Raw genomic sequence first — 26,235 nt, 5'->3', positions numbered from 1 at the left:
CTTGTTCATTCAAGAAGTTTCTAGTGACCTCTGAGTTAGCTGGCACACAAAGTAATTAAGTTTAATCTACTCGATAGGCGCATACTGACCTTAGTCCTATGCGAAAACTATAGTGTATATTATTCCAATGCGCAGAGCCTATAAGGGAAATAGGAACTACACCATAGCAGATCTTTGGGGAGACTACTCACCATCTGCGCCTCTAAAAACAGATTAAGCAGATGAGGGCTAAATAGTGCTGCGTTTTGCTTAAAGAGTTCAGATGGTAACCCATTCGGACCTGGAACTTTACTGGTTTTCAACTGACTATTGGCTTCCCCAATCTCCTTGAGCGTGATCTTTCCCTCTAGTGTCTGTGAATCACTCACTGCTAGTTTAGGGAACTCTATTTTCTCAAGGTAAATCTTTATTTGCAACGGCTCTGCCAGGGAACGTTTTGCATAAAAGGCCTCGTAGTACTCAGTAAAGCCATTGGCTATTTCCGTGGGTGTCGTGTGAGTTCGGCCATCATCTGTCTTTATCTGGGTCACCCATCTACTATCCAACTCTTTTTTACTAAGCCAAGCAAGCAATCTGCACGTTTTGTCTCCAGCGCCGTAAAGGCGCCTGTGCAGGGCTTGTATCGCGTGTTGCGTGTCTTTCCTAGCCACGGCAGAATATTACCGCTGGAGCATTTGTATTCTCCTCAACAGGGAGGGGCTTTCGCTTGTAAGGGCTAACGTTTCAATCCGTAAGAGCTGGGATTCAAGCCCCATAATCACCTTGGTTTCTTTCTGCTTCTTATAGGCTAATGATGTTCTGGGCTCTATTCCGTAGGATGGGTTTGTATGCTTCCCATAGTGTAATGGCGGATTCCACGGACCCCACATTTTCTTGAAAGTAAAGTTACGAGTGTACCCAGATTTACCTGGCCACCTTAGGGTCTTTTAATTCCCATGCATTGAGCTTCCACTCTCCGGCAGAGCGTTTTTTATTTATGCCCACTGTGAGCCATAGGGGTGAGTGGTCGGAGAGACCTCTCACCAGATATTCTATTTTTTGAACCTCTACTACTTCCCCTGCTGGGGCTAGAATATAATCTATCCTTGTGAAAGCTTTGTGAGCACCTGAATAGAAGGAATAGGCTTTAGTCTGGGGATGTTGTCTGTGCCATGTATCTGTTAACGCTAGCGTGTCTACGAAACACTTAAGTTGTGTCTGTTTGGGACCACTAGTTGGGATTGTCGTTCGATCGGATAAAGGGTCGATAACATCGCTAAAGTCTCCCCCAATAAGGTGAGTGCCTGAACCTGCTTCCAAAAGAATGATGGCAAGCTTCTCTAGTGTCTGTCTTGTAGTCTGGGGATGCATATACGCTAATGAAAGTGATGTCCCTTCTGTCACAAATACCTTTGACAGCTACATACGTTCTATTGGGGTCTACCCATGTGCGCTCGGTTCTGAATGGCGGACATTTCCTAATTAGGATGGCCGCTCCCCTCGCCCCAGTGGAAAACCCTGCATTGGCCAGTGTCTTATTTGCCTCTCTGCCGAGAAACCCGCATTGTGTACCTTTCAAGTGTATCTCGTGCAGGAATATGACATCTGGTTTCAGTCTCTTGATGTATGCTGACACCAGTCCTCTTTTGACTTTGTTCCCCATCTCATTAACGTTCCATGAAAGGACTGAGTAAGAGTCATTTCTAAGTGCTGTCATGGTAGAATCGTAAATTGCTTTCCTCACTGCCGAAGCTGCCTCCCGGGTCTCCATATCTCCGTAACTGTTGTCTCAAAAAAGGTACATCTATTCTAGTCTGATTACTAACTATGCTCAAACCCCACCCCTCCCTCCCTGCCCCCCCACGCTCCCCCATTACCCAACCGACTACCCCTTGGGTCAACATGACCAACTATGTCGTGTTCGGCTCGGATAGGTCTGTCACCCACCCCCCAAATTCCCTCTCTCACGTGAGTCCCTACTCTCTCAGTTTCCTCATTGTTGTTTTATGGGACTGAATTAGCCGCCCCGGTGATCAGTGTCTCTGGCTGTTGCTCGTCATTCTTCCGTATCTGCTTGTCGAGTCTGAGTGTTTGTGGAAATCTAAGGATTATCGTCTATAGGATTTTCAAGGAGATTAATGTTCTGCATCAAGGGATGGTCCTCCTCCGAGTTGGTCGTAATGTCTTGGTCTGTACATTCTGCGGAGTGTTGCTTCCTAGTCTCTCTGTCCCGCAACTCCTCACTGGGCCTATCTGTTAGGTGCATGCTCTCTGAGTCTAAGGCCTGGGGTGTCGACTTAGCCGGTTTCCTACTTCCGTATGGCGTTACCCTGATTTGTTTGCCTGGTGTAGTGGTGTTAGTTCTCCATTTTAAGCGTTGTGGTCTCGTTCTACTTCTGAGTGCTGGGGGGGCTTTTTTGGTTACTGAGCCCCCTGATGTCCTTTTTGGAGGGCGCTCCTCGAGCCACAGCCAGGCCTCTTCTGGGGTATTGAAGAATATTGTTTTGGACTGGTAAATCACTTTAAGTTTGGCGGGGAAGACCAACATATATGTGATCTGTAAGTTCCGCAGTTTTTCTTTCACCGAATCAAATGTCTTGCGTTGTTTTTACACATCCCTTGAGTAATCCAGAAACACCATTATTTTGGTGTTGTCCATTCATATTTCTCCTTTGTGTCTTATTTCTCTGAGAATGAGGTCTCTATCCCGTAAATTGAGGAAATGCGCAATCAACGGACGAGGTGGGGTTCCTGGCCGTGGTTTCGCTCCTGGTATTCTGTGTGCCCTTTTGATCACAAAGCAAGGTGAGAACCGTGCGTCAGGGAGAGAGTCCATCAGCCATTTGTGCAGGAAGGCACCAGCATTCGCTCCCTCTATAGCTTCTGGAAAACCGAGAAAGCGGAGGTTGTTTCTCCAAGCGCGATTTTCGGCGTCGTCGACTCTCCATGCCACATCCTTCATGGCTGTCCTCAAGGCCGTGACTTCCCTACTGAGATTGTGCGAGGTATCCTCTAATTCCACTTGAGTGACTTTTTCAGAGACGTTCTGGAGCTCTTGGCGCAATAGTGTAACATCTATTTTTATTTTGTCTATTTTACCCTTCAATGTTTCTCTGGAGGATTGGATGACCTGAAGGATGACATTATTATCTGGAGCGTCCGCAAGCGCAGTGGCGGGGCCTTCCACAGTAGTAAGGATCTTGGCGAACTTATCCATCTTCCCCTGCCTCTGCGGTTTCGGGTCTTTGTCTTTAACCATCTGAGATTATTGCTGGATGTGCCTGATATGGTGTGAATGAGAGGAGGGCAGGGGGGGGTTTCCCAGGTCCCTCTGCACCCTCACTTCTTTCGGGATTCCTGGTCTGAGGCCGTGTCCCCGGTGGGTCTCCGTGGAGGCGCCTCTGCCCTATGCACAGGTGAGGTATTTGCCCTGTCGCTGCATACACATGTGCGTGTCGTCAGATCTTGAGGGCAAGTATGTCCCCTTTGGTGGTAGAGTCGCAGCATGTTGGTGTTGTGCAGCAGGAGTATGCACTACACAGTAGTGGCGTTCTGCTTGTCTGGGCACGGACTGCCAGTTGATCTGCAGGTCATTTTGTGTCTGTGCCGCCCTGCCCCGGTATGCAGATGAGCTGCGGCGAGGGGGGGTGACAGGCGAGGAGAGAAGAAAAGGCTCCTTACTTATGCCTGGAGGACCAAGTGTCTGCGTTTTCCACTCCACACAGCGGGTTAGTTCGTGCAGATTAACTATGACGCAGCCCCCTTCCTGTGTCTCATCCCGTGTCCCCGATGTCCGTGCTGCGGGTTCTCCGTTCCCACTCACCAGGCCAGATGAGGTCAGGGTTACCTACTTGATTCTGTGGGTCCACGCAGGGGAGGGCTGGGTCAACATGGCATTTCGTTCTTTTGTAGCTGATTTTCCGTATTCTCAGGTAGTGTTCTGGTACGCCAAGGACTCTTTTATCCGCATCAGATGGGGCCCCACACCAATGTGTCCCCTGGGGTTCCGACGACAGGAGTTCCGCACGTGTCCCAGTGTTTCCAGGTCCCACCAACGAGGCTGTTGTCAGATGGACGTGTAAGCACAGGCGCCTGCCATACGCTACCTTGCGTCTCCAGGCAGTATTCCTCCTTCGATGTTGCCAGGGGGATGTTAGGGTACTTCATAGCTCTACAGCCTCAGGTTACCCATCCAGTGTGGAGCGGAGAGGGAGGAGAGGAGTGGGGGGAGGGGCACCAGGCTCGACTTCCCAACGGTCCCGGCAGGTCTGTGTTCAGTACTCTCGTCACAGGATCTCTTGACTGTCACTGGTGGTTTATCACCTCCTTCCCCAGGGTGCTAGTGGGCCGGGCGCACTGCTGTCCGTGCTTCCTCCTCTCATGTCTGTCTCCCGATGTCCTGGGACACCTCTGTCTCATATGTTCTCCACGGCCACTCTCTCTCTCTGGCTCCGCTAATGTCGGTGTTTACAACTGGTATGTGCCTCCGGACGTCCACTTTACGGAGATAAGTTCTCCGGGCAAGACGCTCCTCCCTGAACCTTGGGAGCGGTTGAGACGGTCGCGGGAGCCTCTATCTTGTAGTGGTCGTTACTTGGTATACTCGATGGTGGGATGGAGGAGGGGTTGGAGGGCCCCCCCTGCACTACGAAGCTACCGTCTACTCTCACAGCGAGGTGCCCCCACTCAGTGTCTCGCAACTTGAGTGCACTGCAGCCTTGGAACCAAGATCGCTTCCGTCATCGTCATCTTTCCTATGGTGCAGTCGCTCGCCTTCTTCCCCTTTTTAGGTCGAGGACTACCGGTCTGCCGAAAGGCAGAACCGGAAGTCGGAGATTTAATGACTTGGAGAAGAGGGGCTTGAACCCGCCCCTCTTCTCCCCTGTTCTCCATTGGCTGGCCTCTTAAATGCTGGCCAGCCATTGGAGAAGAGGTCAGTCATTCAGATTAGGCCCCGTCCTTTTCGGATCGGGGGCGTGTTTTTTGCGAGAAGTCTCAGGGAGGAGACAACAGCAAAACACGCCCCCGAATCCGAAAAGGACGCTGCGTTTCTCCGAGGCATTTCTGCTCTGCCTCGGAGAAAGGCGGTGGTGTCTTCCGGTGCCCTCGGCTTGTTTGTAATCTCGTAGAAAGAAGGAAGAGATTTCTCGTTGAAAATGTAATATTCCCCGACCTTCGTTTTCCCTTCTCTAAAGTTAAATAATAATAACGGCAGTTCTTGTTATTTTAACCACTGTCAACCAGACATGCGTACTTGTGAGCGTTGCCTTTGCTCGCTTCAACCAATCGAGTGCTAACCAATCGGGTGCCGCTGTACTGTTCATTTATACAAACAGTATAAAAGCAGCGTCGGGAATGGTTTATGTGAATGGCTATGTCTCACTCGAGTTGTGGAGCCTACCTAGTGTGGTGCAGGAAGCGCGGGCACGGTGTATTGAAATGGAACGCAGGCGGCAAGGTAAGTTATAGAAAACGTTGTGCTTAGCCAACTCACCTGAATCACACACACAGTAATTAGCTCCTCATCCGGGCGCCAAGCTGTTTGTAGGAGGCGGGTGGGACCGGGGTTAATTGTTTAGCAGCATGGGGAGAGAGGGCAAGAAAGCAGGCTGATGGTGTGGTACCATCATTACAGATGGGAGTGTTAACAAACCGTGCCTTCTATGTGTTAGAAAAATGAGCGAAATTATGTTAATGTAAATCAGTGGAGCCAGGCGGCAGGGACACTGCTGTTTGCATTGCCTTAATGCAGACAAAAAGCTCTTTACGCACCTTTTGATGATTGGCGCCCTGGGCCCAGCTCGCCCTTCGTGTAAGTGTCGGGAAAAAAGTCTCTGGAGAGACTCGTGTTCGGCGGTGGGCTGCGGAAAGGGGTTCGTGCAGGGTCCCTTTCAAGCAGGGCTTTAGTGGGCCGGGTCTAAAAGTCAGGTGCTGAGACGGGTCACTGCCGGCTCTCCATTTTTGTCCTCACCCACGGGAAAAGAAAACCTCAACTCTGCAACAGTATCACTGGACTTCAAAGAGACTCGTTTTAGTTCTTTCAGTCTCACCATTTTAGAACTGAAGCGTTTTCAATATGCTGTACTACCAAGGCATGATTGTTGCTTTTTTGTGTTACGCATCTAACCACCATTGACAAAGCTAATAGTACTGGCTTGTTGTAAGTGTATTGTTAGTTGCTGGATTATACATCTGGAAGCAATTTCATAAGTAGCAAAATACCAGTCGGGCGGCACATAATGCTAAGCATAGGTTTTCAGCGTGTGCTTTTACGCCACGCCCATAATCGCATCGGCCACGCCCCTTTTACCCCCCCCCCCCACACCAGTGTTTTCATCCCACTCAAAGCCCAGCCTCCAGCTAATTCTAAGGGCATTATCTAGGAAGGTACACCTGAAACAGGCTTGGGTCATCAGCCTTAAAAACCTAGCCGCATCCTGGAAAATCACCCTGACGGCAATAGTATACTAAAGTCCGATTATGAGCTATACAAATGTCATATAAAACAATTTCCTGCCCTTCGTCTCGAACCCTTAGGCGTCTCGAGATCTCAGCCAGAGTCGGACTGTTGCATAGGGCAATGAGGCAGTGTCTGTTGGGCTGTTGTGACACCCTGCATTTCATCAGTTGGTGGGCCTGACTTATTGGGCTGGTTTTCGTTGTTGATTTCCCTGATATTTAACACAAACGTTCCCTGCAGCAAGCAAAAATGCACGCAGTCTCCCATTCCTTGAAAAATACCCAAGTTCAAAACTGTCTTGATTTGCAAATATGGGCCGCTTTTTTTATTAGCTAACTAGTTCACTAATGTGAATGGGTCACTTTCATTTTTGTGCCCAGGCCAATTTTTTGTCCCCCGTTGGCCAATGGCCTGCAAATGCTGGTCTGAAGCCAACATCTGGTGCCCAGAGGCCCTCCCTGGCCTCCGTGTCTGTCTCTGTCTAGTCTAAAATACAGCTTTGGTCCCAGGATAGAATACTGAACTGGTCAGACAGCGACCTTAAAGACAGGAATGATTAGAGAATGTCAGTGAATGACCGAGAGAAAGAGAGAGAGAAACATAGGGAGAGCAAGCTAGGGATGGACATAGAAAGGGCGAGAGAGAAAGGAAAAACAGGGAGAGTGACAAACATATACAGAAAGACACACATAGAAAGAGAGCGAGAGCCAGGGACCGACTCTAAGAGAAAAGAGAAGGAAAAGAGACAGACTGAGATGTAAAACGGAAAAAAGACAGAAATCAAAGACAATGAGAGATAAAGACCGAAAGACAAGTGAGGGAAAGAAAGAAACCGAGTCAAAAACAGACAGAAAGGCAGTAAGATATAGGGAGAGACCATGAGACCGAGGTAGGGAGAGAGAGCAAGCAAAGCAGATGACTATAGACAACAAGCATTTACAATGCAACGGTCTCTGCATTGTTAAAGTTAGAGCTATTGGCATTGCTCATGACAATGCCGTTTCTTTAAATGTTTTAAAAACAAAAACATAAACAAAAATAATGTCATGAGCAATGCCAATAGCTCTAACTTTACCAATGCCGAGACCATTGCATTGTAAATGCTTGTTCTTTCTGAGTCCGTCTGGATTCAAGTGGTGCAGAGTCTGCCTCGGAAGGGCGCTGTTTCTGTGCACTCAGCCCGTGCCTTTAGGGGTCAGGATGATTATTTTGAGCCAAGAATTTTTACAGGATCGTTTACAGGCTCACGGAGGTCTGGTCGGACACGTCTAGTCCGCCATGCTGCTGGCCCAACATTCAACTTTTTGGCGGTATGGACAGTGTTGGCTCCCCCATTAAGGCGGAGGATCATCGCTCCGTCTGCTTCAAGCAGAGTAGGTACACACAGAATAATAAAATGACCATTACCATTTTATTATTCTGTATGCTGGCGGCCATGCTACCGCAAGCGTGATGGTGGGGGTGGGGCAAACAGATTCCTGCATATTGCAGGATGACTACTTCAAGTGCCCAGCCAGCAAACCTGTCATGGGCACTTCAGAGCCTGCAATCCCAGTGCTGTAAAACAACAGAGGGATTGCAGGCACAGGCCTCCAGCCTCAAAATGAGCATTGGTTTAGCCAGCATCAAGCAATCATGGAGTTGCTGAGCAGCTCCAGGATTGGTTGGATGTGCATGCAGGAAGTAAACCACTTTCCTTTCCTGCTCATCGGGAGAGTAGAAAGGCAAAATATTGATGAGTTGTATGGCGCGCCATCCCACATCAATTTCTAAAGTTGCTAGCCCTCCCTGGAAATGGAATGGTGGAATGGTTGTGGTTTCAAGACGGCAGTGGCATTGTAACCATTGGTGGAACTTACTGACGTGGAGAGTAGAGTTCTTTCTGGTGCTGCTTGGTCGTCTTTTCTATGCAAACCATCTCTGAGGCCTAGCGACATGCTGGCCTCTGGATCAGCTTTTATACTGACAGGAAATGAGACCCCTCTCTTGTTCTCTATTAGAGAAGCAAACTGTCATGACTCTGATTGCTGCTCTTGGCTTTCTGCACTTCGGAAACCTTTGGAATTTTTCTTAGCCTCACTCGGTAGCTTTGATGTGGTGCCCCTTCAAAAATGGATGGCTCTGCAAGCACAACCCCGGGTGCTTTCTCTGGGGTCACTCTTTCCAGCGCAGTGGCATGATGACTCTCTTTACTCTGTACTGGTAGCAGAATGTTGGATCACTTTGCTTTTCAGCATCTTTTGGGATTTTTAACACCTGGTTGATGTCTGCCTTGTGCTCCTGTTCACAGTGTTATTTTGTACTTGGGTGCTCTTTAAAAACCTGGTTGCATCCACGTATGAATGTATGGTTTGAGTTCCATAGTAGCACCGTACCTCATTGTGTGGCCTTCCAGCATGTTCTCAGCCAACGATGTGTGGACTTCTCAGTCAAGCTTTCATTAGCGTCAAATGCTTTGCATGGAACTAGGGCTGTGCTTTCACTCCACATATGCCAAACGTTGATTCCGCACTTTGACGGAGGCACGTGCGGCATGAACAAGCAATTTGCTGGACCATGGCATATACTCTGGGAGAGAACTGTTGATTTTCGGGTTACTTATCCCCTATCTTGTCGCCAGCTATAGCGTTCTCCCCAGCCTGCGTACTCGCTAATGACTATGCCACACACAGAGCTTAGTATAACATGTCTTTATTCTTCTGTGTGTAACTGCGAACTCAACATTCTAAACCTGCATTCACTTCACTACGCTCTATTGCTTACGTCACAGTTCTATCAAGTCCATCCATGATCTGCAATGGTTCCGTCATTATAAACTCACACAACACAACACATCGCAGTCAGCCTAAAATTGTGCCTAGGACCCAGCCTACTGCAACCATAGACTATCATTGGCACTGTTCGCTTTTTGGTGCTATTTTCTCTTACATCTTTCAATACTCATAACTCCGGTTCTGCTTATTGGATTTTTCTCATTTTGGTGTCCTAATTTTTAATAAACTCTATTTTTTCTAATTTGGTTTGGGATTTTATTGCTTGCATTCTGACTTCATTACTGTTTTGATACTGCATAGATTATTTACACATTGCCCTAAGTTAAGACTGTCTGCTCTGTGTCATAGCTCCTATCGGGTTGAGCTTAGGTTAATTTAGTGACTTGGTGGGTTCACCCTGACAAGCGTTGTGATTATTCCTTGAAGCGGGCAGCCTCCCACCCCAAAAATAATCCAATTTCTCACAATCAGGCAACTTGTAACAGTTCCCCGGAATGAAAATTCTGTTTCCTGGTGTCATTATTATCGGGTAAATGCAATGCTTTTGCCAAGAGCTTACCACATAATACTTTGGTCTGCCACTGGTACAAAAACTAGAAAAATCACCTAAAGTGGGTATTTCCCCCCTTTTCAGTACACACTTTAAACAGTAAATGTCTTGGCAGTTTGGGCTGGACTGTTCCCATGAGGCACGGGGTCAAGACTGATTTGCATATAGCTGTGTCTAAACTGGGGTGGCAAAGTGAGCTAAAGAATGATGATGGATTAAACCCAGATCTGTGACTGGGGGTGACTGTCTGAATAGTTTCAGTGCTCCGTCCATCATCTCCTTGTGTTTGCATTTTACACATATTGACATAAAATATATTGTGCTACAGATCTTGGAACAGAGCAACGTGGGGACTGTTTGTCTGCGCACTGCAAAATACAGGAATATGATCTAGGGGACAGAGCGGGGAGGGTTCACGGGAGAGAGGGTATATGAAAGAAAAGGACGTAATGAGAAATGAACGAAGCAAGTGAGCAAAAGAAGGAAATGAGAACAAGGGAGGTGAAAAGATGAGGAGGGAAGAAGAAAGAAAGGAGAGGTGGTGGGACATCAAGGAGGAAGATTGGGAAGAAAAAAGGGATGAATAAAGGAGCAATGAAGGAATATAAGGGCGGAAGTAACAACGGAGTAAAAGGAGGGACAGGAAGAGTGAGAGCAAGGTGGAAGGGATGAACAAAGTGAGCAAGGCGGGGAGAATAAAGAAGGGAATGAATGAAAGAGGGAAGTACTTGGATGAAGGCAGACACTCATGAATAGTGTAGGAGAGCCAGAAATAGAAACCCAGCCAGAGACTGAAAATCTAGTGAATGGGTGGGCGGGAGGAGGGGTTCGATGCACACAGAAATTATATGAATAAATTCATGAAAAGATTTATATTGCGCAGCAAACTAAGCGCAGTCAGGTTCCCAGTAAGAAGTGTCTGCCCTGTAGTGGTGGTGGCAGGGTTAGTAGAACGCATAGTACATGCCTGACCCTACTGCCACACTACAATACCCCATATGCAATCGCTCTGACAGCAGGACGTCGTGGTGAATGAGGATGTCACGTCACAACTCGGAGCACTGAAGTCAGGGTTAAATGTGCAGGAACCGGCCAATTGAAGTAGTGGGGCAGGAGGATACCAAGCAAGTTAAAGGGACCGTTAGCTGGTGACAATCAGAAAGCCAGAGACTGAAGATCTTGTGAATGGGTTGGCGGGAGAAGGGGTTGATGAACGTAGAAATGAAATGAATGAATTACTGCAAAAACAAACAAACATAGAATGTTTTAAAAGTTGAGCTGTGCAAGCCACGCAGAAAAAAAGAAAGGCGTGCGGCCAGCATTGTTAAGGATGAAGTGCGGCATGGCGTGCTGCAAATAAAAAACAGATAATGTATAAACAAGTTGAGTTGAGCGAGCCGTGCAGATCAAAAGAAAGGCACGCAGTCGCCATTGTTAAAAATAAAGTCCGGCATAGCTCATTGCAAAAAAAATATAGAATGTTTTAAAAGTAGAGTTGTGTGAGCTATGCAAAACAAACGAAAGGCTTGCAGGCGAAATGAATGTTAAAGATGAAGCGCAGTGTGCCGCGCTGCAAAAATAAAACATAGAATGTTGGCTTGCATGCACTCGTACAGAGCAGTGCACGCTAAGCAACTGAAAAAAAATAAAAACACGACTCAAACTACACAAACAATGTGTCCAGAAGTGCGCAGCTGTCGTGCCAGCAATGCCAGCCATGACGAAAATATTATTAACAAAAGAGTGCTCAGAAACTATAAATAAAACGTACAGAGTAAGGTCAAATGTAACAGGGGCAGTCCGAATGTGAGGTTACAACAGTAGAAAAGGAGCAACTACTAAAACAAGCATTTGCAAAGCAATAGGTCTCATATTTGCGAGAATTTGAGCAATTGGCATTGTAAATGACGATGCCTTTTTATTTACGTATTGGTTTTTCAAACATAAATAAAAGGCATCGCCATTTACAATTCCAATCGCTTAAACTCTCGCAAATGCGAGACCTATTGCATTGCAAATGCTTGTTCATTCCAGTAAATAACAGAATCCAACCCCATCTCTTCGGGACATAGGCATTCTTCCCATTTCACTCACCACATACAAATGCATATGTGGAAGACCACTGACAGACTTCCATAAATATAGTAAACATTTTGGAAGATAAAATGATGACACCTCCTAAAAGTTCAACTCTTCTAGGACACAAACTAGGTTTATTAAACATATAGGTGCACATGCATCAACATCCTGAATACCGATTCCTTAATAGCGAAAAATAAAGAATCGCTAATAAGGAAACGCATTTCGGAATGCATGAACAGATTCGGTAAATCTTAGCGTTTCCTTAAAAATCGCTAAAATCTACCGAAAACTCAATAGCGATTCCTTAAAATAAATATTAGCAATTACCGAAATCGGTATTACCGAATTCGGTATTAGCGATTTCGGTATTAGCGAATTCGCTAAAAACGGGTCGCTCTAGAAGCGGGCTGATGACATCACAACCAGGAAGTCAACCAGCCCCACCCTCATTCACTGCCCTGCGGAGCTCACAGGAGGAGGCAGAGCATACAGGCTGAGGCAAGATACTTCACCCACTGAAACCATCCACCCTACCTTCATCCAGGATGGACAAGGATGCACCTGCCACTTCAGACACGCCCAGGAAGAGAAAGAGAAAGTTCTCTGACAGGGAACTTGAGCACCTGATCGAGGGGGTGAGCAGCAAGCATGACAAGCTGATTGGGAAGCTGTCACTCAAGGTGCCCGAAGCTGAAAAGAGGAAGATTTGGTTTCGCATCAGGGAGAGGGTGAATTCCGTAGGAGTGACGCCCCGTAGCATCGACGACCTAAAGAAGAGGTGGTATGACCTCAGGAAGAGGGCAAAGGAACGAATTGCCGAAAGGGTCAAGGAGGCAGCTGGCACAGGAGGGGGGGCATCCACAGTACCTGCCAACACTGCCCTGGAGGAGCTCGTTGAGGGGACCATTGAGCCAGAGGCGGTCGTCGGAGTAAAGCAGATGGACACCTCCGGTGCAGCTACCACAGAACAAGGTAACTTGCATGCCTGCGCCCATACGCTGCATATCGTATACCCATCCCCATCCCCCCAGGTCAATCACAGTGTGCAGGGAGAAGTGCATAACACATATGCCCTCACATTAGTATTGCATCATGGGAGTCGTAGTCATGTCAGCCAAGTGTGCATGTATAGTCACCAATGCACAATAAATGAGATCAGCAGTACAGGGCCAACAGAGTGTCAAATCATGTAATTCATTGTAGGAAATAAATGGAGAATGACAAACAGATGTAGTCACCAAAAAAACTAACAGCGCACTGTTTCATACACAGATGTATCTCCTGGGGATTCGGATGATAGTGAGCGCCTCATCATCTCCGAGACACCGGTAGATACCGATGGCGACACTCCGCAGGAAGGTCAATCTCCACCACCACCAGCGACAATACAACCACCACCACCACCTGCGACAATCCCACCACCACCACCACCAGCGACAATACCACCAAGACGCAGGGCACATGTCCCCTCCCTGCAGGTGATGGATGCAGTCCCGAGTCCTGCACCCACAAGTGGCCAAAGTCAGACACGTGTCACACCACCAGCACCACCACCAGCACGTGGCCGAGTCACACAGCGGCGCAGGTCCATGCGCAGTACAGGCAAGGGAGGCGACCAGCCAAGGAACATCTATGGTGGTGTCGAGGCCCAGATGCTGCGTGTTCAGCGCCTGCATAGGAGACACATGGGGACAATGAACCTCAATATTTCAAAACTTGCTAAACATATGTGCACTCTAACTGACGCTGTGCGGCACATGACCCCAGTTGTGGCAGAGGGCAATAGGGACATAAGCCAGAACCTTCAGGAGCTCACCCGTGCCATCCAAGCAGGCCAACACAGCGAGCACAGGAGGCATAGGCAGAACTTGCTCCATACCACAGCATCGACCAGGGCCATCACAAAGCTCTGCAATAGCACTGCTGTTTTGTCCCGCCGATCAGTGTCACTGCAGGTGGACCTCGGCCATTACTGTGGGGACGTGGCAAAGGCCTTAGGCCAGGTGACCACTGCAGTGGAACGCTTGCAGTCAGGGACATTCAGTGGCAGCAACTTGGGAGGGGAGGAGGGCAGTGAGGCTGCATCCAGTGTGAGCAGCGTGTCGGTGCTGGAGACCTGCACCAGGAGGCGCAGTTCGCGCTGCTCCACAGCCACAGAGACACAGCGTGGTGAGGTGGAGGAGACACGTGATAGGAGGCTGGGTGTTCGTGGGAAGCGCCACTTGACATTCAGTCCTGCATCCCTGACCATGGTGGGGTAACCATGGGCAACTTTAATTTAGCCTTAGAACTCCCGTGATGCCAACGGTCATGTTTTTGCCCACAATGTGTGGGGGAACTCTAAATAGCATGTTAATGTTACATTATTCTCATAAGTGCTCATGTGAAGTAAACAGTAGCACTCCTAATGATATTGTCATGGCTCATTCTTACCTGGCTCTGAAATGATGTTGTGTGATGTATGTCCGTCTCCTTTGACCTTCAGCTGTGTTTGGAACGTGTGCCTGTCGGTGTTGTGCGGGTGGTTGATCATCCCGATAGTTGTCATTCCTGTCCACCTTTATGGGTATCCCCCTTCTGGTTGCAATGTTGTGCAGCATGGCACATACTGCTACAATCCTGCAGCAGGTGTCTGGTTTATATTGCAAAGCACCACCAGTCTTATGTAAGATCCAGAAGCAACTCTTCAGGATCCCGAATGTCCTCTCAATCACATTTCTGGTGCTAATATGGGCCGCGTTGTAGCGTTGTTCCTGTGGTGTAGCTGGGTTGATGTAGGGGGTGAGGATATATTCCCGCAGGGCGTATGCACTGTCACCTACAGGGGGAAACAAAGGCTTAGCGTCTGTTATGATGAAACATGTGTGATACAGATGTTATGAATAGGTATGAGTACGTACCAAGCAGGAGTCCCTCTCCGAATTCTCCATTGAGCAGATGCCTGTGGATGCCACTGTGTCTGAATATATATGAGTCGTGTGTGCTCCCTGGAAATTGTGCCACTATGTCTGTGATGATGTGCTTGGCATCGCACACGACCTGCACGTTGATGGAGTGGTAGGACTTCCTGTTACGGAAGATGTACTCATTGGCTGAGGGGGGACAGATGGGGACATGCGTGCAGTCAATGCATCCTATGACATGGGGGAATTGGGCCACATGGTAGAATTCCTGTTTGGTGTGGTCCATCTGCTGTGGGGTTGTGGGGAAGCTGATGTGGGTATGTATCATTGTCAGCATGGCATCAATGAATTTACGGAACAAGCGTGAAAGTGCGCTTTGTGATACGCCTCCTGCTACCGCTATGACCCCCTGGAAACTTCCAGACGCCAGTAGGTGCAGGCTGCATAGGACCTGGACGTGCGCAGGAATGGCATTGGTCCGACGTGTCTGGTGCTGCAGTAGTGGTTCCAGGTCAGCAATTAGGCGCATTATCATTGCACGATTGAGACGGTACTTGTCGTATACTTCATCCTCACTTTGGCCAAGCAATGTAATGCGCACTCTGAATACCCTCTCCTGGATCCTTCTCCTGCGCTGTGCTGCTGCATTTATCCTCATCCTCCTTGCAAGCACGTAGAGGGATGCCATTTTGTGAAAGGAAACAGGGTCTCCAGGCCCACATTTTATGGCTTTCTGATTGATTTGTGGTACACTTGTGCCAAATATTTTTTTTTTTTACTTTTTCTGCAACTTTACCTCCTGGCTCTGAGTCCCCTTAATCTGCTCATGCTAAATAGCGATTTTTGAAATTTTCGGTATTTGCGAGTTTTGATGCATTCTTTAGCGATTCTTTATTTGAGATTCGCTAATGCCAGGCGCTATTTGCATTTTCGGTATTGCCGTTCCTTTATTTTCCAATTCTTTATTTTAACGGGGATTATTTTTGTGATTTTTTAATTTTTCGCTATTGGTGTTGATGCATTGGGATCCGTTGTTTACCACTCGTTAACAGGAGATTTTTGCGATTCGGTATTTTTGCGAGGTGATTTTTGCTTGATGCATGCGCCAGATAGTGAGTAAACAATCCTACTATACGATACCTAGACATAACCCAGGACTACCTTTCGCTACCTGGGTAGATACTGCAACTTATGCCAAAGGCACACACACACAGCTTAAGCAAGTAGAGAGAGCATCAGCGGAAGAACCTTATCGGAACAAGTAGCCATCTAATCAGGGACAGCTTCTCATCACCATAGTACAACATTCCAGTTAAACACACTCTCAACCAACATAAACAACCACTTGCTTCAGGATACAAGCCATGGAGGACAGCCTACAATAGGACTTTAAAAATACATTCTTGACAAAGATCTTCAAGAAAACAAGCCACCGCTTGCCTCACCCTATCCAGGAAATTCCAGAGAAGAAAAAGGACCCACTCCTTATTGATACCCAACAACCAGCAGGAAATTGCCACACAAGGGCTCACTTTCAGACCAAGTACTGGATCCTCAGAAGCAAACAGTAGTCACTTGGAAATGAAGGCCTCGTTTGATTCAATTTCTTTATCTTTTATTTGAGGTTTTATTATGGATGGCACCAAGTTATATAGATTTCCAGACAGTAGGAGAAAACAATAGAATAGCTCATGATGCGTAAACGTTGGGAGGTTGTGACGAGGGAAGCTCTAGGGGATCGGCGTTAGAAAGAAGGTCCACCCCACGTCTACTCAAATGAGGTTTTATTGTACGGGATACAAGGTGTTTTTGTGAGGCCAGTCTTTACGAATACAATGACACTGGGGATAATATAGTCTTTATCCTGAGTCTTCGTATGTGGCTCTACAGGGCTTTCTCGTTCCTGACTAATCTTCGGGTCAGGGCTGGAGTTCTTATCCTCGGGGAGGTCAGCCAAGCGACGTCCAGATCGTAAAGGGACAGCAACCAGAAAGGGAAAAGAAAAAAAAAAAGAAAACCTTGCATCAGGTTTGACCGTTCGTTTGCACAGTATTCAAACAAGGGGAGGGCGTAGTGCAGGGACACCGGTGCAAGGGAGTCACTCTGTGGCGGTGTTATCAGTGCTCGTGAAAAGGCGGCGGGGAAGTAACCAAGACCGGGTAGGTACCACAACACAACTACCCGTTTTCCTTCTCTTTTCGCCCAACCCACCCCGTGACTCGGTCCCGTACCTGCAGGAGCCATGCTCCTCCGGGAACGTGGCTGGGCGGTCCGTGGTAACGGTGGCCTCCTGGCTTTCCCTCCGACGTCTGCTCTGTGACTCGGGCCGGTGATCCAGATCTTCGGTCTTCTTCTAACTGTAAAATATGTGGCGTTTTATTGCGAATAAATGCTTCTGAGAAAGGAGTCCTCATGGTCAACCTTCCAAAGTAAGTCTGTCTGAAAACTCATCTTGACGTGTTTGTTGTCCGGGTTCTGAGCTGATGAGATCATTGATCCTTCAATTGTAGTTTTCATGAAGTTAATGTGTTTTGTTGCTGTTTGCCAGATCTCATCATGTCTCTCGTGTAATGGTGGCTACGCTCTATAATTGCAGATTCATTGTCACTGAGGGCGTTGTCTGACTCTGAGGCACAAGTATTCCACCTGAGACATGAATGGTATTCTTTAATTAGCAGCTTTATACTGTGTATTACCTACACTTCGGTCACAATGCAGAAATGGTTTTATACTAATGTGAAGAGCAGGGAAGGACGTGAAAGCATTTTGTGGTATCATATCCCGGTGTAAATTATTTTGAGACTTTCACATTCACCAGACATGTGCCTTGGATTTGCTGTTCAGAGCCAACACGTCATGGATTCAGTGTCTCCTTGGTGTCAAGAGCCACTGCTGCTGAGGATGTCTTGAATCATTTCCAGCATTCTCATGCAACAAAACAGGCTGGTACTGGGATTTTAGTTTCTGAATAATGGAGGTGGGTTTTGTGGATTTTAGATTTTACTAGAGGTAGGAGCAATAACCTCCTCAGCAGCAAAGCCCTGTGGGCTTTCTGTTAAAGAGAAAGTGTCAATGTAACTCGGCAAAGAGACTGCATTGAGAGGCTTTGTAAAAGTAATATCAGCTATGCCCAGAGCTCCTCCAGGGGCTTAAATATGACAGATGATGAGGTAAGAAAGTATCGATTTACAAAGACTGCTGGCATTGTTCAAGACATCACTTATGTGCACCCACTTGCACCTACTTCTGATTTTACACACATTCATTGATGATAAAAGGTATGGCAGCTGATGATGTGTGGCCTTGCAGCAAGCAGGCTACTTCACAAGGTGCATGGCATCAACGGTCCGCTTTGGCAAACAGATTTTTAATTGTCATCTAGCTAGTGGTGATGACATAAATATTGAAGTTGCCAAGAATTGTTAGATGTGCCTGATGTAGTCAGTATTTCAACCTATAGAACAAGCACGCGCGAAAAGCATTGGCCGCGCGGGTGCCGAAAGTGAAAGTGCATCCTGATGCACTTAATTGCCGAAAGTGATCGCGATGCACTTAATTGCCAAAAGTGAAAGTGATCGCGATGCACTTAATTACCCCTGACGGAGAAAGGACAGATGGCAGCTGCGTGCGTTACCGCCAGCTTGAGGCCAGCAAAAGCCTCTGGTAGCTCTTTGAAAACCCCCTTGCTAAAAGTCGAGCAAGCAGCGCATGCGCTGCTCTAGGCTCGACCTAAACATGGGCGGAGCTTAAAGCTAATATTCTGGATACAGCATGTCTTGATGAGATAGTGCAGGCGCTGCCTAGGCGAGACTTAAAAAGGTCCTCTATGATAGGGTGACCAGACGTCCCCGTTTTCCCAGGACGGTCCCCGTTTTTGGAGAAGTGTCCCCGTGTCCCGACACTTTTCTCCAAGTGACTCAAATGTCCCTGTTTTCAAACAGTGTCCAGGTTAAACACAGAAATGTCCCTGTTTAGGTCTCGGGACCATCCGGTCGGCAGACCGGAAGTCCGGAGATTTAATGTCATTGAGAAGAGGGGCTTGCACCCGCCCCTCTTCGCTCCTGTTCTCCATTGGCTGGCCTCTTAAATGCTGGCCAGCCACTGGAGAAGAGGTCCAGTCACTCCGTTGAAGCTCCGTCTTTTTCGGATCGGGGGGCGTGTTTTTTGCGAGAAGTCTCAGGGAGGAGACAACAGCAAAACACGCCCCCAGATCCGAAAATGAGGCTCCCTTTCTCCGAGGCATTTTCGCTGTGCCTCGGAGAAAGGCGGTGGTGTGCCTTTTGCTCTGCCTTGTTTTCTTTTGCTATAACATATTGCCGTGTTTGTTTTTGATTTGCCTCCTGGCAGCTCCGAGCTCTGCTTGATATACGCTCGTCTCTTAAACTCTGGCATGTGGCCGTTTGATATGCTTTAACTTTACACAGTCCATTTAGTAGGAGAGGCTTCGTCACGCCCGGGGTCAGCTGAGATTGACCGCAGAAGGTCTCTGGGGGATAGAAGGGATGACAAGACCAGGAAGGGTTGCTGCGTGGGCCCCACTGTGGTTCTTAACAGGGTCTGTGTCAGGGGCGCTTTCTCCTATATGCTGGGCGTCGGCCCTTAACAAGGGCATCAGATGCATAGACCGGAAATCTTTTATTTTTATTTGTCGAACCTTGCATTGCTGATTCATTGGCCCAGCATTCACGGCTTTCGGCATGCGAGCATTGCTACTACTTCAGGCATTCTTTCGGTAGAAAGTTTTAAAATATGAACTTAATTGCTCTACTCTAACATTCCAAGTTGCAAGGACAATCGGCTGAGTCTGTAAGCTGCGCATGCTCCCTGCTAACGTGGGTACTTGACTCCCAGCTGCAACAGAAAGTGAATGTATCCAGTTTCCTAGACTCTCATGGCAACTATTGACTAACAGTTCAAGCTTAGCTCAAAAAGGGCGTCTGTGTGATTCAGGATATAGTACAGCACAGTTTTCACAAGTCCGGTAAAGATATGAATTTCCGTTCAGAATTTTGTGTTTTCTTGCGTTTTTTTTACCGGCAGGCTTCAGCTCTGCCTCTTCTCTCGCCCTTTCACTGTCTCCCCCGCCGCCCCCTCCTCAGCCTCTTCCTCTGCAGTCTCAGCTGGACCCGATCTCCCTCAGCATTGGTATGCACAGCGCCCTCTCTCCCCCAGTCCCTCCGCCTCTGCCTCTCTGCCTCCCTCCCTCCTCCTCGCCTCTCTCCCATGACGTCTGATCACATCTCGATGCCTTGAGAAGGATGCCCGTGCTATCACCAGCAACAAACAGCCTCAACGCTGCATCAGCCCTATAGTCACCCGGAGCTAAATTTAGAATTAAACAAATAAACGTCGAGGATCACATGTTGCCGCTGGTCGCCAGAGGTTTCTGGGATTCAAACACAACACCCTGCAATACAGTATGAAGCCACTTAAGCAGCATTTTGTTGCCATATACAGCCTGACATGGAGTAAATTGACGCATTGCATTAAACCTCACAACATATTCCACTTATCACTTCTCGTCTGGCTCTACCTTGTCTGCCCCGCCCCCCCCCCCTCCCTACATTCCTAAATTATGTGCATGTGAATAGCGCTTACTACAGCTTGGAAGTTCCGTGGCGCTTTCGGAATCTAGGCGCCCGGACCCCTACTGTCCCTGGCTAGTGGGTGACAGGAAGAGGTCTGCTGATATATGTTTGTTTACGTCTCAGGCTGTTTAGAGATGAGTCACTGTGGGTGGTGGTCGGTGAGGTGAGCATGGGCCGGAGTCTGGACAGTGGTTGGACGTGTGCACTGAAAGGCTAATGCTCTTGTTAGGAGGCAGACATTAGCTCCAAGGACAGTTATATTGTAGTGGCTTGAAAATAAACACACGCAGTGCCAGCGGGTCTACTAGGCGCTGAAACAGGAGTGCAGAGTCTCGGACCTGATGGAATTCCCCTCCCCCACATCTCCTGCTCGCTGTCTGTAAGGGTCACCCTACAACTGGAAATGCCTGTGCAACCCTCTACTTAACAATGGAAACAGAACACAATTACCAACAAATGCAGCACAGACTGACCTTTGTGCTCAAGAAGCTCGTTTCCAGCACCCCTTCCCCTCGGATGCTTTAAAACTGCTTAAATCAAGCCATATGGCTCAGTGAGTTATTCAATACTCTACTACACAATAAACCGCGCCTGAGCACTTCACAGGTCTTTAAAAAGACCATTTGCATGTTAATGAGGCCTCGCTGTTGGTTCACCCCTTGTAAGAACCCCCGCAGCTCCACTCTGCCTAGATTCAGCCCCCCCACCCCCGAAATCAGCGCCACTCTGCCTACTGTTTAAAGATTCAGCCCCCCCCCCCGAAATTTTTGCTTAGCCCCCCCCCCCCAACATTAACTAGCAAGTGATTTCGCTGGTCACTTTTTCACAAGCTCTGAACTTTGGCAGTGATGTTTCCCCTTGATAGAGAAGTTTCAGTTTCTGTATTTGGATTCCATGCCCATTCCTTCTTTGTCCTCTCTGCTGAAACTGCTCTCTGAAGTGTCAAATTTTATTAATACTAAACAAAAAACGCACTACCGTGCCAGGGCCAGATAATGATTGTTTGAAAAGGGAACTTTGAAAGGATACGAACTTGAACAATTCTGGTTTCAAAATATAAGAGAACACTGTAGAGGCATGCGTCTACCGACTGTTATATATAATTTGGGATATATTTCTTAATCTTTCAGTTCAGCCACTGCATGATTATATTGTTGTCTCTTTTTGAAACTCAGGAGCAGTAACATTGTCGTGGTGTCACTAGGGCTTCAAGTGGATGCTTTTTCAATATTCTATACAAGCCACAGTTACTGCTAATTTATCTTGTGCAACTAACAACGATTGACAAAGCCAATAGTCGGTACTTGTTGTAGGTATCATGTTACTTGCTGTATCATTATGCCTGGATGCAATGACAAAAGAGACAGCAAAATACAAGTCGTATAGACCCCGCGCAACACCGCCCCCCACCCCCACCCATTTTTTTTGATCCCACTTAAAGCCGTGGGTCGGATACTCAACAACAGGGCCGAACTGGAACCCCAAAGTAGGCCTGGCAATTATGTCGGAACAGCTGGAGGGTCATGGGGGAGGTTAACTGGGAAGCACTTTTGCTTCAGGAAACGCCCGATGCCCGGGCAAGCCAGCCCGGCCCTGCTCAACAACCCCGTTCTCTCCCGCATTTACCTGTGATCGGGCGCGCATCACCAATTGGGAGTTTTGGTGCTTTGGCGTCGGGCTGTATATTTCCGTTTGTGTCCGCAAAAAATCACTGTAGAAGATTAAAACTGATAGAAAGAAGAGTTGATATAGCAAGAAAACCAAAGTCCATGGTGGAGCAACGGACAAACGGGAAAACATCGCCCTTTCACTCTTTTCCCTGGAGGGGGCGCGTGTTCCGGTGTTAATTTCGAACATTTTCTAAATGAGTGTAGAACACGTATAACAAATGGCTGAGACAACCGCTGAGGGGTTAGATAAGGCAGAGCAAAAGGCACACCACTGCCTTTCTCCGAGGCAGAGCAGAAATGCCTCGGAGAAACGCAGCGTCCAGGACGGGGTCTGATCGGAGTGACGGCACCTCTTCTCCAATGGCTGGCCAGCATTCAAGAGGCCAGCCAATGGAGAACAGGGGAGAAGAGGGGCGGATAGCCATGGATTTCCAAGCTATTGGCATTGCTCATGACAATGCTGTTTCTTTCAATGTTTTAAAAACGAAAACATAAACAAAAATAATGTCATGAGCAATGCCAATAGCTCTAACTTTACCAATGCCGAGACCATTGCATTGTAAATGCTTGTTTTCATTGTTCCGGTTGAGCATAGGCGCGCATGCTCTCTTTGCACTGTTTACGGCATGTGTTGTCACTGAGGTGAGCGCTGTAGCAAGAAGGGAAATCCTTTGAAGAGAGACATTTTACACGCAGCGCCACCTACGTCATCGTGCCAGCCAAAGTTTCTACTTTGGATAAAACAATATTTCTTCGTCCTGTAGCTTGTATTCATAGCCATAAAAACTTTTCAGTAGCCCTTATGCATACCGTGCACGGATTAATTGCTCATTGCATGTTTTATTCCTAACCAATTGATGCATGCTCTGTGTTCTCCATATCAAAGCTATGACTTGACCTTTTGACTGACCTTTCAGATCACGGCAAACTGTTTAGCTGGAAAGGACTTAAAGGAGCAGGGTTAACACCTGTGGGAGAGGTGAGCAGCGCTGCTCGTGCTTTTTGGTCAGGTCTTCACACTATTGCACTATGAGATGATACCAATGGCTAGAGTGCACTATACATACCCCAGTAAGGTAACATGACATCCCAGCAGTGACCACACAAATGTGGGAGGACTGTGTGGTCAGCCAGCCTTTGCTACCCTTAAAACCCTAAGGCAGTTTTACCTGGAGAGAAGTATCTTTTTTTACATTGGTCCATGGCTGGCCTTTGGCAATTTAGCATTCCGCAGTTTACCGCCCATGCTTTTCTGTCATGAGCAACTAAGCAACATTGGTGAGTTGTACTTTACGTGGTGCTGACTCGCAGCTATAGAAACGAGCATTGATAAAGCTAGTAAATCTGGCGTTTGCTAGCCTGTGATGTTTTATTGATTTTTGGCAAATATATGCTATAGTCCTTAAAAGTGTAAATGTAATAAAAAGTACTGATGCTGCTGTGTAAAGGAGAGGGGTGCCAATAAAAGACCACGGATTTGTTGTCTGTAATGCTTCATCTCGGTCTGTGGAGCGGTGATTGTAGTCCCTTTTCTATGTCTATGAGAGCTGTCAAATAGTCCTACTTTTATGTCAATGGTTACTGCAAACCGTAGTCCTACTTCTATGTCTATGACCTGTCCCCCTTTTTAGGTCTCGCCTGACCCAGCGCATGCGCTGACCTGGTGAGACTTATTTCGAGGGTTCCAAAAAGTGCTACCAGGCCAGCCTAGAGCTACAGTGCATGCGATTTACTTTCACTTTCGCGGCCACAGGGCCGCTTTGATGTTTGATCGGGGATCACTTTCGCGGCCGCTTGGCATAGCCAATAGGTCTCACTTTTGGGACCTTATAAGTATTTAGTTATGCAACTGTTGCATGGCTAAACACTTTTAAGGTCCAAAAGGCGAGACCTATTGGCTATGCCAATGCTTGTTTGTTTTGAGAATCTGGTCACCCTATCTATGAGAACGCTATTTCTCTAGAACGCTTCCCTATACGAATGACAATAAATGGAAATATTTAGAGCGACTGAGCATTGGCTGAGACTTGGAGCTCTTATACACGATTGGCTAAAAAAGTTCTACTCATTAAATAATTGGCTGTTTGGTCTCTCATACTACACTGTGCCTTACTTAGGATTGGGTGAGGAAATGTTCCCAAGTGGCTCATTGGATAGTAATGGAGAGGCTGCATCGGGCCGTGCATAATATTTTAAAAATACAAAAATAACAATTGATGGACAGAATGCAGAACAATGTCATACATTCACCCCAGTACAGAGATCTGGGCCTAAATCCATCGTTTTTTTGCTCACCATGCCATTCCAGTTTGAACCCAGCCATATGCAAATCAGTCTTGACCCTGTGCCCCATGGGAACAGTCCAGCCCGAACTGCCAAGCCAGGTCCTCCCTGGACTGGAAACAAGCATCCTAGGACCGGTTTCGGGCTTTCAGCCCTCATCAGCCAGGATAGCCTGATTCCAGTGGCATGGAGAGCAAGGGACTCACGTCTGAGCATACCCTTCCCACTCGGGGTGACAAATGCAAAAATAACGATTGATGGACAGAATGCAGAACAATGTCATACATTCACCCCAGTACAGAGATCTGGGCCTAAATTCATCGTTTTTTTGCTCACCATGCCATTCCAGTTTGAACCCAGCCATATGCAAATCAGTCTTGACCCTGTGCCCCATGGGAACAGTCCAGCCCGAACTGCCAAGCCAGGTCCTCCCTGGACTGGAAACAAGCATCCTAGGACCGGTTTCGGGCTTTCAGCCCTCATCAGCCAGGATAGCCTGATTCCAGTGGCATGGAGAGCAAGGGACTCACGTCTGAGCATACCCTTCCCACTCGGGGTGACAAATGCAAAAATAACAATTGATGGACAGAATGCAGAACAATGTCATACATTCACCCCAGTACAGAGATCTGGGCCTAAATCCATCGTTTTTTTGCTCACCATGCCATTCCAGTTTGAACCCAGCCATATGCAAATCAGTCTTGACCCTGTGCCCCATGGGAACAGTCCAGCTGTGTAAAGGAGAGGGGTGCCAATAAAAGACCGCGGATTTGTTGTCTGTAATGCTTCATCTTGGTCTGTGGAGCGGTGATTGTAGTCCCTTTTCTATGTCTATGAGAGCTGTCAAATAGTCCTACTTTTATGTCAATGGTTACTGCAAACCGTAGTCCTACTTCTATGTCTATGACCTGTCCCCCTTTTTAGGTCTCGCCTGACCCAGCGCATGCGCTGACCTGGTGAGACTTATTTCGAGGGTTCCAAAAAGTGCTACCAGGCCAGCCTAGAGCTACAGTGCATACGATTTACTTTCACGGCCACAGGGCCGCTTTGATGTTTGATCGGGGATCACTTTCGCGGCCGCTTGGCATAGCCAATAGGTCTCGCTTTTGGGACCTTATAAGTATTTAGTTATGCAACTGTTGCATGGCTAAACACTTTTAAGGTCCAAAAGGCGAGACCTATTGGCTATGCCAATGCTTGTTTGTTTTGAGAATCTGGTCACCCTATCTATGAGAACGCTATTTCTCTAGAACGCTTCCCTATACGAATGACAATAAATGGAAATATTTAGAGCGACTGAGCATTGGCTGAGACTGAGAGCTCTTATACACGATTGGCTAAAAAAGTTCTACTCATTAAATAATTGGCTGTTTGGTCTCTCATACTACACTGTGCCTTACTTAGGATTGGGTGAGGAAATGTTCCCAAGTGGCTCATTGGATAGTAATGGAGAGGCTGCATCGGGCCGTGCATAATATTTTAGGAACCGCTATCGCTGAGACGCTGACTGGTGCCTGGGGTCGGAGTCCAGTAACTTGAGGACAGTGAATATCATTAATAAGTTGGTGATTGTATCTCAGTGAACTGTGAATAACCCCGAGGCTTCAGAAAACACCGCTGAACCGAGTTAGTGAGATCGATGCTAGTTGTGACAACATCCTTTTCCCCGCACCATGAAGTCAGTCTGGCTGGACTCCTCCCCGCGCAGCTTCTGTGGCTCGAGACGTCCCCGAGAGCCATTCGGGCGGTAAGGGCGTCATCGGCGCGTCATTTCCTCGTTCCCCCGACAGCGAGTAGCGACTTTTCCTGGGACAAGCCGCAGTTTCCATCATGTGAACAACGACAGAGGTACATAAAGCAAACAGGAGGCACGCACTCAACATGCCCTACTGTTGTATCTTGGTGTAGTTAATGTGCTGAACGAAGTATGAGGTGTGTGATGATGC

The 26,235-nt window shown here is 47.6% G+C and overlaps 1 protein-coding gene across 6 annotated transcripts in view; it reads left to right on the top strand.

Annotated features, from left to right (window-relative positions):
- The window catches only part of UIMC1 (ubiquitin interaction motif containing 1), a 458,461-nt gene that overhangs the window by 20,236 nt on the left and 411,990 nt on the right, over positions 1 to 26,235 (top strand). For 2 of the 6 annotated variants that reach the window (XR_014966702.1, XM_085618308.1), the window contains exon 1: positions 25,761 to 26,137. The exons of 1 other annotated variant lie outside the window; for it this stretch is intronic. The gene's annotated coding sequence lies outside the window, so the exon portion shown is untranslated. Of the gene's footprint in view, positions 1 to 25,758; positions 26,138 to 26,235 lie in introns of those variants that run through there. 3 more of the 6 variants (XR_014966701.1, XM_085618306.1, XR_014966703.1) reach the window with 3 other exon arrangements.

Source organism: Triturus cristatus, chromosome 7 (assembly GCF_964204655.1).
Source record: "Triturus cristatus chromosome 7, aTriCri1.1, whole genome shotgun sequence".
NCBI lineage: Eukaryota > Metazoa > Chordata > Amphibia > Caudata > Salamandridae > Triturus > Triturus cristatus.
Note: the sequence above shows the minus strand (reverse complement) of the source record. Positions and strands in the feature narration are given on the sequence as shown.